The sequence below is a fragment of the Leuciscus leuciscus genome (assembly GCF_965113295.1).
Source record: "Leuciscus leuciscus genome assembly, chromosome: 18".
Taxonomy (NCBI): Eukaryota; Metazoa; Chordata; class Actinopteri; order Cypriniformes; family Leuciscidae; genus Leuciscus; species Leuciscus leuciscus.
Window position 1 is genome coordinate 2,378,299 of NC_138742.1, and position 18,334 is coordinate 2,396,632.

Consider the following 18,334-nt stretch of genomic DNA (forward strand, 5'->3'; position numbering starts at 1 on the left):
TGGAAGCACATATTTCAAATATTTGGGTAAAGACTTGTAGCAGCAGGTCTCTTAAATCTACCCAAATGTCTGTAAAAGTCACCTGTAAGCCCGTCGGATCCAGGGGCTTTGTTAAGAGAGAGGCGACCAATTACTGCGTCAAGTTCTGGAATTGTTATTTGATTATCACATGTTTGTTTGAGGCCATCCTCTATTTTTGGAATATGTTTTGCTATATCCTGAAAAAAATGTTGACAGTCCACGCTAGAAAATGTAGAGCTATAGAGCTGGCTATAGAATTACCAGATTTCTGAAGAGATCAATTTTTCATCTGTGACTTCATTATTATCATCCATCAGGGATCTGATGCTATTTTTTTCCTGTCTTCTTTTTTCAAGACCACAGAAATACTCTGAATTGTTTCCCCCTCCTCTATCCACTTAGCTCTGGATCTAATAAAGCCCCCTTGGGCCTTACGACTGTGAACTTCATCTAGTTTTGGTTGGAGGTTTAATATCTTCTGTCTATCGTCTTCAGTTGGGTTTGGCCTATTGCAGTACATATTGAACTGATTAATAATGTCTACTTCTTGTTTTTCACTGTCTTTTTTAATTATTTTACTGAATGAGATTTTAAATTTTAGGAATTCCCACTTTTTGGTAGCAGTTGTGAGCTCCTCAGAATTGGCATTTTCTTTAATTAATAATTCGATTTTTTGGCAGTAGTCATTATTTTTGAGCAGACTGGAATTGAACTTCCAATATATGTGTGAGTGGACATTGTTGTCATTGGGTTTGATCTGTAGTAAAATAACACTATGATCTGTTAGTGGTGCAGAAGAAATATCAGAGCTAATATTATAAAATAGCAAATGATTTGCAATTAACCAGTGATCAATTCTGGATTTATAATTGTGGCTTGAGCTAAACCAGGAGTATTTAGATATTTCTGGATTTAAGTGTCTCCAAGTATCAACCAAATTTTGTTTTTCGCAAAAGTTCGTGAATATGGTGTTTGTATGACTGGCAGAGTATCTGAAAGGATATTTATAAAAAAATTCATCATGAACTAGGTTTAGATCGCCTCCAATGATGATGTTATCAGTTGAGTGTGTTAATTTGAGATTGTCTAAATGTAAACCAATTTGTTCAAGTAGGTTTCGGTTTTCTCTACTGATGTTATATCCATAAATGTTGACTGAGATGAATTTCAGACCATCTACGTTTATGATAAGAATCAGCCAGTGAGCAAATTCATCTGCCATATGGGACACAATATGACCTTTGAAGTTACTTAGGAGGATGGCGACTCCTGCTGACCTTGAAGTGCCGTGGCTAAAGTAAGCTTCATCTCCTCATTGTTTAGACCAAAATATAACATCATCAACCTTAGAATGCGTTTCCTGCAAAAAAATGATATTTGACTTCTTCCCTTTACAAAATAAGAAAATACTTTTTCTCTTTGTCATGTTTCTTAAACCCCTTGCAGAAATTAGAGAAATGTTACTCTTTAAACTGAACATAGAACAAAAACAAATTAATAAACAATCACCAACAATGGATTACTGAACTTACTTAAAACAACAGTAGAAGTTTCCTATCAGGAATTTGTAATAGAAGCAAAACCCCGAGAATTTTCATTCAAACTCACTTGTTTTCGGGATTCAAAACCCCTGGATAGTGTCTATGGTGAGACTCTTTGTCCATTAATGAAAGCATGGGGGGAACACTGTCTTTAGTCCCGCCTTCCTTGCCTGTTCAACTTTGGGCCACACAGCCCTCCGTGCCTCTCTGTCTTCCTTGGTAAGGTCTTCTGCGAAGCGGATGTTGAGATGCTTGCAGACGGGGGGAAGTCTGATGATCCGCCAGAGTTCGTCCCTGAAGTGGCGTCCTGTGAACTGCATGAGGATCTGACGAGGGCGGCTGGTGTTACTCGGCCCCGGTCGGTGCACCGAATCCAGGATGAAATCCATCTTCTCCCTCCAGTGTGGCACAATCTTTCCGATGATATCAGAGATGATTTGTCGTGTGTTTTCGTCTTTTCCCTCCTGTAAGCCATTTACTCGCAGGTTCTTCTTTTATAACGCTCCATCTCTGCTGCTCTTTCCCCCAGATCTGTGTTCTCCTCTTTGAGTTGTTTCACCTCGACGTGCAGTTTTTGGCACTGTGTTTTACATTCTTTGAGTTCGGTCGAGTTAAACTCTACCGCTTTAGCGATGTTGGCTATGGTCAGCGTGTTCTGCTTTAGCTCCGCTTTGAAGTCCTGTATCATGTTTTGAAGAGTGCCGATAGCAGGATCACAGCGTTAGAGGCGTCTTCAGCATGGGCTCCAGCAGTCACGGCGTCGTCTGGTTTTGACTTCTTCTGTGGTGCTGGTGGTTTGGAAGGAGATGCTAAGGTGTTTTTGGCTCCTCTGGTGTTAGTTTCCATCCTTTCTGGACCACCATAGTCGTGTTCTTGGAGAGCCTTCAATTTAGCATTAGCTTTTGTGCTAGCCATGTTATGGTCTGCAATATCGTACTCCAGGAGGTGCTCAGGGTCACTCACACGTTTCTGAATTATTATGATAAGTTCCCTACGGTTTTACATCTGATATTTCAGGGTTTTGTTGAGTTAAAAGTTCATTCCTTTGATTTTCAAGGCTTTGCTACTCTGAGCTATTCACAATGCGTCTGCTCTCTCCGCCATCTTCGTGAGAAGTGAAGCCGCCAGTGTCCCGATATGGCGCTGACATCTTGGGGCTTGAGTCTGCGCAGTAGCGATCTCGGGGCCAGACCTGCGCAGTCGTGAGCAGGAAGTAAAGCCGTGAAATCAAGGCCCCGTCCTCACTCTCGGTGTGAAATAATTAATTATAGAAATGTAGATATTAAATTTAAAGCTCCGATCTCTTCAATCCTCCGAAGATCCCGAAAAAAAGTCTGTTGGTGCTTCAGTGACTACTTCGCTCAAAAAACCTGTCAATCACAGCTGTCAATCATGACGTCAGACCACCGTTTTTATAGCATCAAATAACTAACTCAAAACAAACTTATTCTAAAAACAAACACTTGAATTTACATCAGCGTGATAAACTACAGTAAATGACAGAAACCACCTTCGGAAAAAAGATATTTGAAGTGTAATTAAATTGTTTAGTTGGTCTCAAGTCCCGTTGAATAACACGGGGAGGCGGGGCTTATGACCTATAATAGGACCAGTCACCAGGGGGCGATCAAGACGTTTTGGCTTCACTTTTCAGGGCTTGTGCGGCACACTTGGTGTCAACACGCACCATAACACGGCAATTAAATTGGACAATAGGTGTGTTGGACATCGGCTGGATGTAACCGATCGGCGAGAGTAGCCGCGTGCCGGCGGGAGGAGCTGCAAACGGAGACGTGAAGTCGGACACTTCCTGGTTCCCGTGGTGACCACTCACGTGGTGTTTGCATACTTTACCACAGCTAAAGTGAAATAAATGCAATATTTACCAAATAATACACAGATGTTTCAGAGACATTTTCATTCAACACTTTATGTACTGCTTCGTACAGCGTCTGTTTGAACAAGAATACAGTTCAACATAAGCTACTATCAATGAAGTGGAGTCTACGTTTTTTAATCAGTTTTAATTTGATAAACATGACACAATATAACATCGTAACTACATGAAAAGAGTGTTTACTGTTATAAAAAAACTGATTTGTGAGCTTTAGAGGAACTAAAGGTGTTCGAATAAACACGAAACACATGTGATCGTTGTCATGCGGTGAATCCGGCCAATCGTGGAACAGCTGTGTCGTCATCAGCCCTCCTGCAGCCGCTCTTGAAAAGCTGCGTTGGCTGAGTTCTCCGGCTACTCTCGAATCGCTCTCGTGGTACTTTGATGGCATACGTCACAGTCACGTGGCGTCGGCGCTGTATCAGAGCCCATCTACAGAGAGCCTGGCCACTCCCTATTAAGTCCTATTGTACCGAACTTTGGTTGTAGTTCCACCAGAGCTCCACTGGGGGCGATCGCCCATGATTGCAGAATGAATGGGAGTCTATGGAGCTAGACGGCTAAATTTGTCTGTTTCACCCGATTGCCGTTGAGAAATCTCAGATTTGATTGTAGGTTTTGCAAGTTCAACATGGGTTATAGGTCGAAAGTTGAATGAACGAGTACTTATGTCCTTTCGATTTCTTACAGGTTGAGTTGTTGTTGACCAGAGATACCACTTGATGGCATTGTGGCATCCGAAGCGGGACCAGAAACAAACAAAACAAAAACTCTTCTAGCGCGTGTATTTCCCTGTGTCAGCTGTGTTGTGTGTTTACCTGTGTGTTTACCTGTGTCAGCTGTGTTGTGTGTTTACCTGTGTGTTTACCTGTGTCAGCTGTGTTGTGTGTTTGCCTGTGTCAGCTGTGTTGTGTATTTCCCTGTGTCAGCTGTGTTGTGTATTTCCCTGTGTCAGCTGTGTTGTGTGTTTACCTGTCAGCTGTGTTGTGTGTTTGCCTGTGTCAGCTGTGTTGTGTGTTTACCTGTGTCGGCTGTGTTGTGTGTTTGCCTGTGTCAGCTGTGTTGTGTGTTTACCTGTGTCGGCTGTGTTGTGTGTTTCCCTGTGTCAGCTGTGTTGTGTATTTCCCTGTGTCAGCTGTGTTGTGTGTTTGCCTGTGTCAGCTGTGTTGTGTGTTTGCCTGTGTCAGCTGTGTTGTGTGTTTGCCTGTGTCAGCTGTGTTGTGTGTTTACCTGTGTCAGCTGTGTTGTCGATGCCTCGAGAGAAAAGAAAGTGCAGAGCGCGAAAGCACCAAAGTGACTGAAGGATCGCCATAAAGCAGTATCTCTGGTCGTATGATGTGTATGACGTCATTGACATTTTAAAAGACTTTTTAAAGCAATTATGTGACTCTAAAAAATCTAACAATCTGATTAATTTCTTTGCATCTCCTTTTAAATACAACATTAAAATTACTAGGCAATAAATTATAGATTTCGAGGGGTATAGCTTCATAGACCTCCGTTCATTCTGCACTTGTCCTGTGAGCGCCCTCATGTGGAACCAGAGTGGAACTGCAACTGGAAGTTTACTGAGAGTGGCACTTCTCCCCGTATTAGACATTCTCTGGCTGTGTCAAGTTGGACAAAATTTCAAACCTTCATGCAATGCTTCAAGTCAGCCACCGATCGGTCTGCGCAGAGCTGCATGAAGTCGAACAAGCCTTATATTTGCATATGTGACGTGATGGTACGTTGGTATATATGTATACAAACATCAGAAGTCATGTTTATTCACGAAGAATGTCGTAATGGTATACTGGTATGCACGTATGCAAACATCAGACGTTATATTAGTTCATCAGTACGTTGTGAGTGATGTCAGTCTTATGTCATGATTTGTCAAAAAAAGTATTACAAACAACAGAAAAAGGTGCTATTTTATACTTAACATCATCCCTGCTTACAATGCTATCAGCTCTAATTGCCTTTTCACTTGTGCAATTACACAAAACAGAACAATAAAGCTTCAAATCATTTTTAAAGCAAGAAAAATTAGGTTTGGAGTCAGACCATTTCATTTTATGAATATGAAACTTCCCCATTAATATTAACAATTGTATGAAGTATGCCTTATCTTTCTCAATCCCATTATCATTGAAGTGTATCATTATGTCAAATCCACTCAGCTGTAAATCAATGTTCAATTTTTTCTTAATTAAACACTCCACATCAATCCAAAATATGTTTGTATGTATGAAATGGAAAAATAAATGAAAAATTGTTTCCTTTTCACCTTTACAAAAATTGCAGGAGTAATCAATATCTAATTTAAACCGTTCCAGCACATGTTTTACTGGATATATTCTATGCATTATTTTAAAAGAGACTTTTTTTACTTTGTTATTAATGTAGAATTGATCTACTGTTCGCCATCATTACGCCAGTTTACATCTCCAAACACAGATGACCAAACGAGCTGGAGGGTAAACAATATTATTAAGTATATTCCTAATGTAGTTATTTGAGACTTTATTTTGTAAAATATTTGTATTACCAAGAAATATTTCCCCCATGATATCTGTCAAATGTAGATCTTCCTCCTGTGATGCATTTCTAAGAAGGATCAATACTTTCCTGGGAATTGCATCCATTACAACTGCAAAGTCTTTAGGTCTGACTGGTATTTTAAATGCATTCAAAAATTCTCTATATGTTAATAAATTTCCATCATTATTCAAAAGCTGACTAACTAACTAATATAATATTGTTTTCAAACCAGTAATCAAAAAAGAGAGATTTATTTTTGTAAAGGATGTCTTTGTTGTTTCAAATATAATCTCTCCTAGGTGAAAAGTTATGTTTGTGGGCCCGTGTCCATGCCATGAGAGCCTGTTTATTCAATTTTGCTATTTTTTCAATTGAATAATTACACTTCAATAAAAATGAGAGGTCGCCCAATTGTTTAAATAGAAAGTTAGGAAAGGAATTCCAAATACTGTCTTTATTTTTGAAATACTGAATAAGCCAATTTATTTTAAATACATTGTTCAAAGCATCATAACTCAAAACCTCTAAACCACCATGATCTTTGGGGTTGCATAACATTTCTTTTCTCAAATAATGTGTCTTGTTTTCCATATAAAATCAAAAGGCATTTTATCCAATTGTTTGGTAACTTTAGGGGGAATATCCAATGATAGACACATAGACTGATCTGGAGATTCCTTCAGCTTTTGACAGAAGTACCCGTCCCTGAATTGACAGATCCCTTTGTAACCACACATTAAACCTCTCACTAGTTTTGTTAATAATTGGATTGAAGTTTAAATTGTTACGCAGATTTTCATCTTTACATATAACAACTCCCAGATATGTAACTTGATTTGCAATTGGAATATTAAAAAAAATCGTTAAACTACATTCTTTAAGAGGAAACAGATTTATTCATATTCATTCCTAGCCCTGATACATCTGAACATTATTTTATGCATTTCACTGCTTTAATGATTTCATTCCTATCTTTCAAAAATAAAGCAGTGTCATCTGCAAACTGACACAACTTCAATGTTTTCCCTAATGCTGTAATTCCTTGAAAATGTCCTTTTTAATTTGAAGAGCCATTATTTGCGTTGCTAACAAAAACCAAAATGGGTTTTGGCACGCAATCTGAATCTCTAAACTAGAAAATCCAAACAGCGCTCCCCTTTAAACTATTTAGGCAGGTTGTGTCCAATGAAGGAACAGAAATGGGACTGATGTACTCAAATATAATTTTATTAAACACTAAACACCATGATACACTGATAGGCAATCAGAGCAGACAAATGTTCCCCGTAGATAACAGTGAACAATTCTACAATAAATAAATCAGTGTATAAAAGTCTCATAGTGAATGAGTTACAGGATATAAAGTCTAACAATACCTAGACTACAGTGAATAAAGTCAAATAAATAGATACGGTCCACACACACACACACACACACACACACACACACACACACACACACACACACACACACACACACACACACACACACACACACACACACACCTAACACAGCATTTCACACTTCACACTAGTGAACATTGCTAAATACACACTGTCCCCAAAGGAGATATTACACAATGCCCATGGGCCGAATATTGGAGTATGATGATTGCCAAACAGACAAAAAAACAAACATTTAAATTAACAAGCTACCACTAGCAGGACTCCATCCTAGGCCCACCACACACACACACACACACACACACACACACACACACAAAGAAATAAAAAGTAAAACAGAATGATTAAATCCAGGAAAAACAGTGGCTAGTGACAGACGAAGGCAATCCTCCTGTAATCACAAGCATAAGTGGTTTATGATGCGATGTTTGATAGCATCGTGACAATTTAAAACAATATTAAATCTCTGATTGAAAGATTAGGACAAAAAAAAGGATTAGATAAACTTAAGTTTTTTCTTTGGACACCTGCCAGTTAAAAGTGTTCAAAACACATAAATAACCCCTTTATTGTAGATTTATCCTGCAATGAACTTGTAAGGCATATTTTGATGTGTGTTTGGCGTCGAGTGTGTTATACTATATCGAGTTATTTTGACATTGTATTACGAGGCACAACCGCAGTTAATTTGTGCATTGTCTTGTGTTTTATGTAGAACTGATTTATTCTCTGTGAAGTGAAACCCCCTATTTCCACGTTTGTATCTCCACTGTGCAGGTAATGTGTATAAAATATATTGTTATAATGTGTTTTATGGATTAATTGCTTTATTCATGTAGAATTGTGCATGTTCACCACTAGGTGGGGATGTTTCCCTTTCTATTGAATTTAATTGAGTTTTTCATTGAGTTGATTTGTGATTAATTCACTGAAAATGTTTTATAATTGTCAATCTGCAAAATTGTACTCATTATACGATCACAACGCAAAAGAAAAAGATTAAAAAGAAAGAGTACTGTTTTAAATAAACCGCAGAGATAACGAGATATGCTGTGGAACTGATTTATTCTCTGTGAAGTGAAACCCCTATTTCCACGTTTGTATCACCATTGTGCAGACGGCCCAGACAACACCATCACATTAGCCACGTTTCCACTGTCGGGCCAGAAGCTCCACAGCGCTTCACTAAAACACGCCCGTAACACGCCTCTCTGGAACAACGTCACACTAATCCATCATTTCACCAACAAATGGAAGTTTTATCAGAAAACTAATCAGAAATCACTGGAAACCTCGTTGAAAACAAACATGATAAAAGCGGCCGTTTGCTGGCATTTTTGTTGTTTACTTGAATATTTAAAACCCAAGCATCGATGTTTTACCACAGGTTTACAATAAAAAGTGATACATTGATCATAATGAATTAATTTATGTCAAAATTGCACATTAGTCACTCAGAAATAAATTACCGTTAGGTCTATTTCACAAAAGAAAGAGGAGGTAGAGGACACACTTACTTCTTCAGTCGCGTCTGTTACTGTTTATCTGGTAGTTACAGGACAGGATATTTACATCACATTTAGAAAGAATGATAATTTCTACAAATATATGCCACCAAAAATACGACCTGAGGAGCTTTAGCACTCTCTCGACTCCCATACAGATATTTTCAGTCAGAGAAACAGAGGAAGCTCCCGAAAAAAAGTTGCTTTATTTTATGATAGTCCGGTATAAAGAGACGAGACGTAGTTCTCTTACGAGAGGTCTCTCGTACTGCGTAAGATATCTTACGCTAGGGGAAAATCCTTTTCCGCGAGATATTGAAGCCAAAAATTATCCTTAATTTTGTAATAATGCAAAACGCGTTGCAGCAGCAATGCAGACATAGGCGAGACAGCTCGCACGCCTATTGGCTGCTCTGCGGCAACTGCAGCAGCCTATCGAGCGAGGCCTGGCGTGACGTCAGACCCAATCAGGGCACTTCGCGCCCGCTGCGTCACGTCCCGCCGAAATGGGCGTGGTCTAGGCCTATAAATATCGCTCGCAGGCAGCTATTATCTGATTTTTCATCCTTCAAGCGAAGCACACGCATCGCTGGAGCTGGATTAGAAGCCGCGCCGTCGAGAGAGAGCACCTTCAGCGGGACGAGTCACTGAAGTCGCTAGCCGCGCCGCGCCGCCTTCCTGCCTTCCTGCTGCGCTTTCCGGCGCTTATATCCTTCTCTTTTATTACACTGTATTTCTGTGTGTGTGTGTCGCCGCCGCGACACACATTCTAAAAGAGCTAGCGTCTTTTTAAAGATGCCTTCCTGCGGCTCGTGCAGAGCCACACTCAGCGACGGGGACCGCCACGTGATCTGCGTTTCCTGCCTGGGTGAGGAACATGCAGCTCTCGCGCTCGCTGACGGCGGATGCCCTCACTGCGAGCTGATGGCAATGGCGACTCTGAGGACTCGCCTAGCCGTCTTCACCAAGACTGCTCCCCCGCCCGCCGCGGCGTCGCGCCGTAAAAAGCGCCGTGCCCAGCGGGCCCCGGAACCCTCCCTCAGCCGCCAAAGCTCGCCGGTTCGCCCGCTTGCTTCCCCGGCTTCTTCTGTTTCGCTTCCTGACGGACAGCGGCCGCCGTCTGCCGCTGATATCGCGGATGAGGAAGCCCTGCTGGGAGAGGATGATTCCTGCTCTATCCTGGCGTCAGGCAGTGAGGATTGGGCGGGCTCTGAGGACCCCGCACCCCCTGCCCGCACGTCGTCAGGCAAGAGAGCTTCCATTGAGACGGAACTCATGCGAGTACTCGCACAGGCCGCGGCGAGCCTCGGCCTCGAGTGGTCTTCGCCTGAGCAGCCCGCTCACAACCGGCTGGATGGATTTTTCCTGCCTGGGGAGCGCGCTTCGCCTGCGTCCAGACCGGCGCCTTTTCTTCCTGAGTTACACGAAGAAGTCGCCAAGTCCTGGAGCGCCCCCTATTCTGCTAGAGTGCGTCCTGCTGTTTCTTTGGCATTCTCCGCCGTTGACGATGCCAAGAACAAAGGATACCTCTCGCTGCCGCCGGTTGAAGAGGCGATAGCGGCCCACTTATGCCCGCCCTCCGCTGGACGGCGCGCTAAGCCGGCCCTGCCCTCTAAAGCTTGCCGCACGACGTCAAGCCTGCTCCGCCGCGCTTTCTCCGCCGCCGGGCAAGCTGCGTCAGCGTTGCACACCATGGCAACGCTCCAGATCTTCCAGGCCGATCTCCTCCGTAAGCTGGATGAGGAAGGACCTGACGCGATCTGCGTGCCGGACTTAAGGAGTGCCACGGACCTCGCTCTTCGTGCTACTAAGTCCGCAGCACAAGCCATTGGACGGACTATGGCTTCTCTCACCGTGTCTGAGAGACATCTTTGGCTGACGCTCTCGGAAATGGCCGAGTCTGAACGCACCGCGTTCCTCGACGCCCCGCTTTCCGCCACAGGCCTCTTTGGATCCTCCGTCAAGGACTTCGCGGAGAGATTCGCAGAGGTACAGAAAGCGTCTCAGGCTATGAAGCACTTCCTCCCGAAGCGCTCCAGCTCTGCAGCAGGCCGTGCGAAACCGTCTGCTCAGAGCTCACAGCCACAGCCACCGTCCACTGCCTCCACTTCACAGCGCCGCCAGGCCAGAAGCGCGAGACCGCGCTCCCGCTCATCCGGTCGCCGCCCCGCAGGACGTGGCTCGCGACCTAGGATCACGGTGAAGCCCGAGGCCCCGAAGTCGTCCTAGCACAGCTAGGAAAACGACGGTGTTCCAGTCCCGCTGCGGCCGGACTCACACCAAAGCTATTCGCTCGTCCAGTTCCAGAAAATGTGACTGTTCCAGTGTTTTCTGCAGCCAACAAGTCGGTTCTGTCACCCGCTTGCCTGCACACAAATGCCGTTTTCACGGCTACCCAGATAAATCCCCAAAAGAGTGTATTTTCTGGTGTCCCGGCCACGGCCGATGGTGTTTTATGTGTAGTAAGAATGCCCACTGCCCAGTGCCCATCCCTACACACAAGCACAGCCTGTCACACAGGGCTCGCGCACATAAAACCGACTCAGATCGGCTGCGCTTCAAACATGGTGAACGTGCCCACTACCCAGTGCCCACTAACACCACGTTATGCATGTCTCACGGTTTCTGTAAAAACGAAACCAACGTGCACTCGCTTCACGCAAGCGAACGATGCTTTCGGTGTGATAAATGTGCCCGCTGTCCCGCGCCCACATCCACACATAGACATGACAGTTCCCACGAGAACCGCCCAGCCCTCCCCCTCGCGGTTAACCACCGCAGAGGAGTCGAGCGCGGGCAATCTGCCCGCTGTCATCAGCGCGCCCCATGCCTCAAACGTCACGAGCGCCACGCTTGTGTTACAGCACACCGAAGCTTCTCCATCGCTGAGCGAGCGGAGCGCGCTTCGTATTCAACCCCTAGCTATCCATGCAGACGCATGGGCAAAGCTACCCGGGGTTTCGAAGTGGGTGCTGAACATTATAGAAAGAGGCTATTCGCTGCCATTTCGGCGGGGCCACACATGCAGCCCATGTGTGGCCCCGCCGCCCGCCGCCCGCTCTATGCTTTTCCCCCCGTCTCTCTCCTGCCTCAGGTGATAGAACGGATCAGGGAAGAAGGATGCTCAGTACTGCTGGTAGCACCGTTCTGGAAAAACCAACCTTGGTTCCCAGCCGTGATGCAGTTAGCAAGTACTGCCCCGTGGCCAGTACCAATGAGGAGAGATCTCCTCTCACAGGCCCGCGGCTCGATCTGGCATCCTCACCCGGAACTATGGTCCCTTCATGTCTGGGCCATCAACGGGTACATGTTGGACTCCCTAAAGGAGTATTAAACACGATCACGCAGGCTAGAGCTCCATCTACAAGACGACTCTATTCTTCGAAATGGTCGGTGTTTTCGGGCTGGTGCACAGCCCGTGGTGTGTCACCCACAAACTGTGGTGTGACGGAGGTGCTTTCCTTCCTACAAGAGCTGTTGGATGGGGGCAGGGCCCCCTCCACGCTCAAAGTTTATGTGGCGGCTATAGCAGCGTTCTCAGAAACAACGCTTGGTCAGTCAAAAGGAAGGAACGATTTAGTCATCCGCTTCCTTAGAGGGGCTAAGAGACTGAATCCTCCCAGACCTCCCTCAGTCCCCGTATGGGACCTTTCTACGGTTCTGGAAGCCATGAAAGGTGCGCCATTTGAGCCTTTACAGTCAATCGATTTGAAACACCTGTCTTTCAAGACGGTGTTTTTGCTGGCTCTCGCTTCAGTGAAGCGCATAGGGGATCTGCACGCGCTCTCTGTGAGCGCGGCGTGCATGGAGTTTGGGCCCAATGACTCAAAAGTTATACTCAAACCTAAGCACGGTTATGTTCCAAAATCCCTCAACACACCGTTTAGGGCGCAGGTTATCTCCCTGTCAGCCCTGCTGGTCCCTGATGTGGAAAGAGACGCGAGCCTCCTTTGCCCAGTCAGGGCATTACGAGCTTATGTGTCTCGCTCGTCTGTTTTCAGACAGACGGAGCAGCTTTTTGTTTCGTTTAGCGGACGTTCTAAGGGACTAGCCGCGTCGAAACAGAGCCTATCCAGATGGATAGTTGATGCTATAGCGCTGGCATACGCCTCCAAGGGCATGCAGTGCCCATTGGGTGTCAGAGCGCACTCCACGAGAGGCATGGCCTCTTCGTGGGCCTGGTCAAGTGGGATTGCCTTGCAAGATATTTGTATGGCGGCAGGCTGGGCCTCCCCGTCTACATTTATAAGGTTTTATAACCTAGAGGTTCCAGCCCTGCAGGCCAGGCTGCTGTCGGTCTAAATTACCAGTATTATCTGACCTGATGCGATCAGCTCAGAATGCTGCGTCTGCTGAGCACAGCTCAATGTTCGACAGTATAAAGCTGGGCAAACTGTGTAAGACCCACTTTTTCCCCATCAGTTCAGGCCGTACCCCGCCCTGTCTGTATGACTAAATTCGCGTCCCATCGACGCTACTATATGTGGAAAAGTGAGGCTGCACCCCTCCCTCTTCCCGGACTCCCTGTGAGTTCCCTGAGTGATTGCGCACTATATGTACCCCGGGCTTTCGCCCTTGGGTCTTTGGTGTCAGATCTCAGCATGCACGGCGTTTTACATTGGGTCCCCTAGCGTAAGATATCTTACGCAGTACGAGAGACCTCTCGTAAGAGAACGTACTCGGTTACTAACGTAACCTCGGTTCTCTCTAGAAGAGGGAACGAGTACTGCGTATCTTGCCGTGCATGCACACGCTCTGGTTGCTTCGATGATGAAAAACCAGATAATAGCTGCCTGCGAGCGATATTTATAGGCCTAGACCACGCCCATTTCGGCGGGACGTGACGCAGCGGGCGCGAAGTGCCCTGATTGGGTCTGACGTCACGCCAGGCCTCGCTCGATAGGCTGCTGCAGTTGCCGCAGAGCAGCCAATAGGCGCGCGAGCTGTCTCGCCTATGTCTGCATTGCTGCTGCAACGCGTTTTGCATTATTACAAAATTAAGGATAATTTTTGGCTTCAATATCTCGCGGAAAAGGATTTTCCCCTAGCGTAAGATATCTTACGCAGTACTCGTTCCCTCTTCTAGAGAGAACCGAGGTTACGTTAGTAACCGAGTACGTTCTACTGACAGATATACAATAAAAACATGACTGTGATAGCCTTTATGATTGGTCTAATTTCTTCAAGCGTTCACTATGTTTTTTTTTACTATGCGTATCTTCAAGTGTTTATAGTCTTTTGCATCACAAACACAAGGCATTCAAACATGAACGCGAGTTAAATTATTTTAAAAGTCTTTAATGCTGACAGAATCATCCGGCGCTGCCGTCTCCCGAATCAGGTGAACTCTGGACTCTGTTCGTAACCACTCCTCTAGCCCGAGCTGGCCTGCTTTGGCCCAAGGTATTCGACGGGCCAGAAATCCTGGCCGTTGGCCCCGAGTAAGCCCCGATCAAGCCCCGGAAGTGACAGTGGAAACGCGACAGGCCCAGGCACGCACTAGCACGGGAAACGGGAAACGCGGCTATTGGTGCCGTGAAGTTGTGATGCCGCTGTGTTGTTATGGGTCGCGTCTTCAAGCAAGTTGATGGAAATCACCGTCATCAGTTTAACAGCTCGTCCTTGGGTCACAGCCGTTCGTGTTCAAGAGACACTTTCACTTGATCCTTTCTCAGTTTATGGGACATTTCGCTCTGATCACTGACATTGAGTTTATGTTTATATGTGTGTGTGAACTTGCAGCACATTTGTTTCGTTCATAATGAGTAATAGCAGGAGATATTCGCCTGACCAATTCAGTCCTAGTCCAGTAGGCAGAGCAGAGGCAGAGGGGTTTTAGGTGTACCACTTCCCTTTTCAATGGACCGCCCCAATACTGGGAATAGTGATAGCAGACCTGACATTACAAGTAGGGTGTGTACTGTGGGAGATTGGAGATGCAGCAGACATGCAGTCAAATGTCAATCAAAAGTCTAGAGATTTCAGCACGTCAACACCTAATGCTGACCATGGTGTGCCTGATATGTTAGGACAAATGAGTTCAATTGTCCATCAAATTGGCCAACAGTTAGCAGACAACATTATGTCCCATCTTAGTCCTTTTAGCTTAGGACATTGACATGCCAAATAGACAACTACCTGGCGATTCTGAGGCTATTAACAGCCCATCAGGCATGGTAAATCTGTCGCAAAGTCAAGTAATTCAGCACAGAAAAGTCAAGGAGCCACCTTCATTCAGAGGGCATGGTTCTGACACAATTGAAATTGAGGAATGGGAAGATCTGTTGAGGACATTTGTTAAAAAGAGCAACATGAATTCTGACGAACATGTGGAAGAAATTCTTGTGCACCTGCGTGGTAAAGCAAAGGATGTAGTCAAACTCTGGATCAGGAACTGTGATTCTGCCACCACTGTCTGTCCAAATTCTGTCTATAGCCTGTTGCGCAAACATTTCAGTTGTAATCATTACTCGCCGGTCCCGCTTGCTGATTTTTACACTACCTTGCCTGAGGAGGATGAGAATCCGTACGACTACTGGCTGAGACTCAACAAGGCAGCGGATGTTGCTTCAGAATGTCTTCGAGAGCACGGTAAAACACTTGACAAGCCCAGTGTGGAAGTAGTGCACATGTTTATCAGACACTGCCCGAGTAAGGATTTAGCCCTAACCTTCAGGTCCAAACCGATTGACAAGTGGTCAGCACATGAAGTACAGGCTGTGCTTAACGACTATCAGTCAGAGTTGTCTTTCAAAGCCACCAGTACAGGGCATGGTAGTTGAAATGAGAGAGTTTCAGTCAACAAGACTGATTTTAATGCAGCTCCAGTGCCCGCTCCCACAGTGTGCGAGCAACCACAGAAATGTACAGATTTCTCTGCTCTTCAAAAGGTCATTGACATGCTTGAAAAAGTCCTGCTGACCAACACTAACAGACCTCAGTCTCATCCAAAACGCCAGCCTTCTTGGAGTCTCCCTAGGATCGAAGGTTTTGATGCTTTAAGCCTGGCTCACACTACAGGATTTTTACAATCCTAACCGATTGTGAAATCTGGTTGCAGCACACAAACTAGATTAAAGTCGCATCTCTTCAGCCAGGCATTCATATAATCCCACAGTTCAAACTACAATCCGGCCTCTAGCTCATAAATGCCAGAGGAGAACTGGCCCCCGACTGAGCCTGGGTTCTCCCAAGGTTTTTTTTCTCCATTAGGTCACCTGATGGAGTTTTAGGACACCATTAGGTCACTTGATGGAGTTTTTCGGTTCCTTGCCACTGTTGCCTTTGGCTTGCTCAGTTGGGGATATTTTGGGGATATTTAATTTAATTTTATCAATCAATAAATTCCTCTTGAAACAAACTTTGTTGTATTATTTAAATTGAATACTGTGAAGCTGCTTTGATACAATCTGTATTGTGAAAAGCGCTATACAAATAAACTTGACTTGACTTGACACTTAAGGAGAATCTTTGTAGATATTCTTCCCTCAGATCTTAAACATGCTCACACTACAATATTTGAGAATAGTGGCGCATCACACACTACAAGATATTAAGATTTAGCACCTCACGTGACGCGATCTCACGGGGAAGCGCATGTAAACAAAATGGATTGTGTGTCGCGGCAACTTTCTGTATTAATACTTATTCTTTGTAGCAATAAAAAACAAAAGAAAATCAAACGAAGCGTGGACGAGAAAATGGTTGGGAAGTCGGGATCAGGCATGGATTGTCTGTTCTTCAGCGAGAACTAGAGGTACGATTTTTAACTGTTAGATTGCTAGATTGTTTACAGTTGTTTGGCAACATGTTAGCACTAGTTTGTATGATATTTTTTTCTTTGCCCTGGTCTGTATGCTTACATTTTTTATTAATTTAAGTTCCACAGCAACTTGATGTCCAAAGGAACTGTAAGGATCTGGAGTGGCAAGAACTGAAGTAACTTGCTGGAACAAATGAAGTTTCTGTCGCTCAATAGAATCTGCATCCCCTTTGTGACGTTTCGATCCCGATTTGGGAGTGGGAAAAGAGGTGGTGAGTTCTTCACCCCTTTTTTGAGTAGAGGGATGTGGTGCTGTGGTTAATGAGATCAAAATTAAAGTAAGAGAAATTACATTGTTATTACAGCACAGAAGAGAATCCAAAGATCTTGCATTTAGAAATATATCAGAGCATATAGTAGAATATTTATAAATGATTAAATATCTCCATAACATGTAAAGAATAATTAATCAAATAAATCATTTGAATAAAGACATTATCATAAACATTGACCATTTTGGATACACCAGTTATGAAAATGTCACTGCTTGATCTGTTTTGTGCAAACTTTTAAAATAGGACACCTGGCATCCTGAATGACAAAACAACTAATCTGTCATCACTTTTTCAGCATTTTATTAGTCTTTACATCTACAATTGTTATTTTACCTGGTGCCTCGGATGCATTTATAATGTCCTCATCGCTGGTGGGGTCGTCCATGTCCTGCCCGTCAATCAAGTCTTTGACAGATTGATCAAGCTGAAAAACTATTTTACGTCAGTGCAAGAATTTAAAGGATTAGAAAATTTCCTGATAATTAATATCTAATTATGCAAATATCTCCATTACTTAAGCACACAATATGCCTGTCCATAATACTGCTCTGCTTACACTGGTCTCACTGGGGCGTTGGGCAACATGTTTTTTGAGGAACTCCAGATTCACAACACAATAAAATAAAAGGTGTTTCACTGCCGCCTCATCAGGTCTGTCAGAGGATCGCTGAAATCTAAATGAAGTCTTCATTTCTAACAGTGAAGTCACTGTATCTTCAGTCTCTGTTGATTCTGTTGACTGAGTCTCTGTAGTGGATCCTTATTCACCATCAGATGATCAGCACAAGATCACACTGTCATCTATAACCTAAAATAAAACACACACACAGTCACATATGCAGTATGAGATATTACATCTGTCACATCTTTTCATAAGAAAACTAACTAGATAATCTATATTAATTCATTCTCAAGCATGATCATATCGCTTCTCTCTGATGCTCAAAGTCACTTTACAAAATCAAAAGCACATGAAAGGTCACTTTCACACACCGGACAGCTGATCCAGAACCAGCAGAAATGACCATTACACTCACTACACATTTAATATCAGTTAATAACAACCCAGATCTCAGATTATCACACACATAAGGCGTCTTTACACACAAACCAAATCTGAAGCGGCATAAAATCACAAAATGTGCATTTACACAGAATGTTTATTGCTTCTCTGACGCCGAGAACATAAATGCATTTACACAGGAATTAGTTATTAAAATCGTGGGAAATAATACTTTGAACATTACTATTTTAAAACTACAGTTTCAACAAAGTGTTATAAAATGAATTTAAAAGTAATTAAATATTAAAGAAATAAAACTCAAGATAAATAAAAACACAGAA

At 43.9% G+C, this 18,334-nt stretch overlaps 1 protein-coding gene and 1 long non-coding RNA gene across 2 annotated transcripts in view; one reads left to right on the top strand and one right to left on the bottom strand.

Annotated features, from left to right (window-relative positions):
• Nucleotides 1-18,334, bottom strand: part of LOC309481069 (uncharacterized protein) — a 384,000-nt gene that overhangs the window by 288,090 nt on the left and 77,576 nt on the right.
• The window catches only part of LOC309481172, a 238,649-nt gene that overhangs the window by 128,454 nt on the left and 91,861 nt on the right, over nt 1-18,334 (top strand). The gene's annotated exons all lie outside the window — the stretch shown is intronic.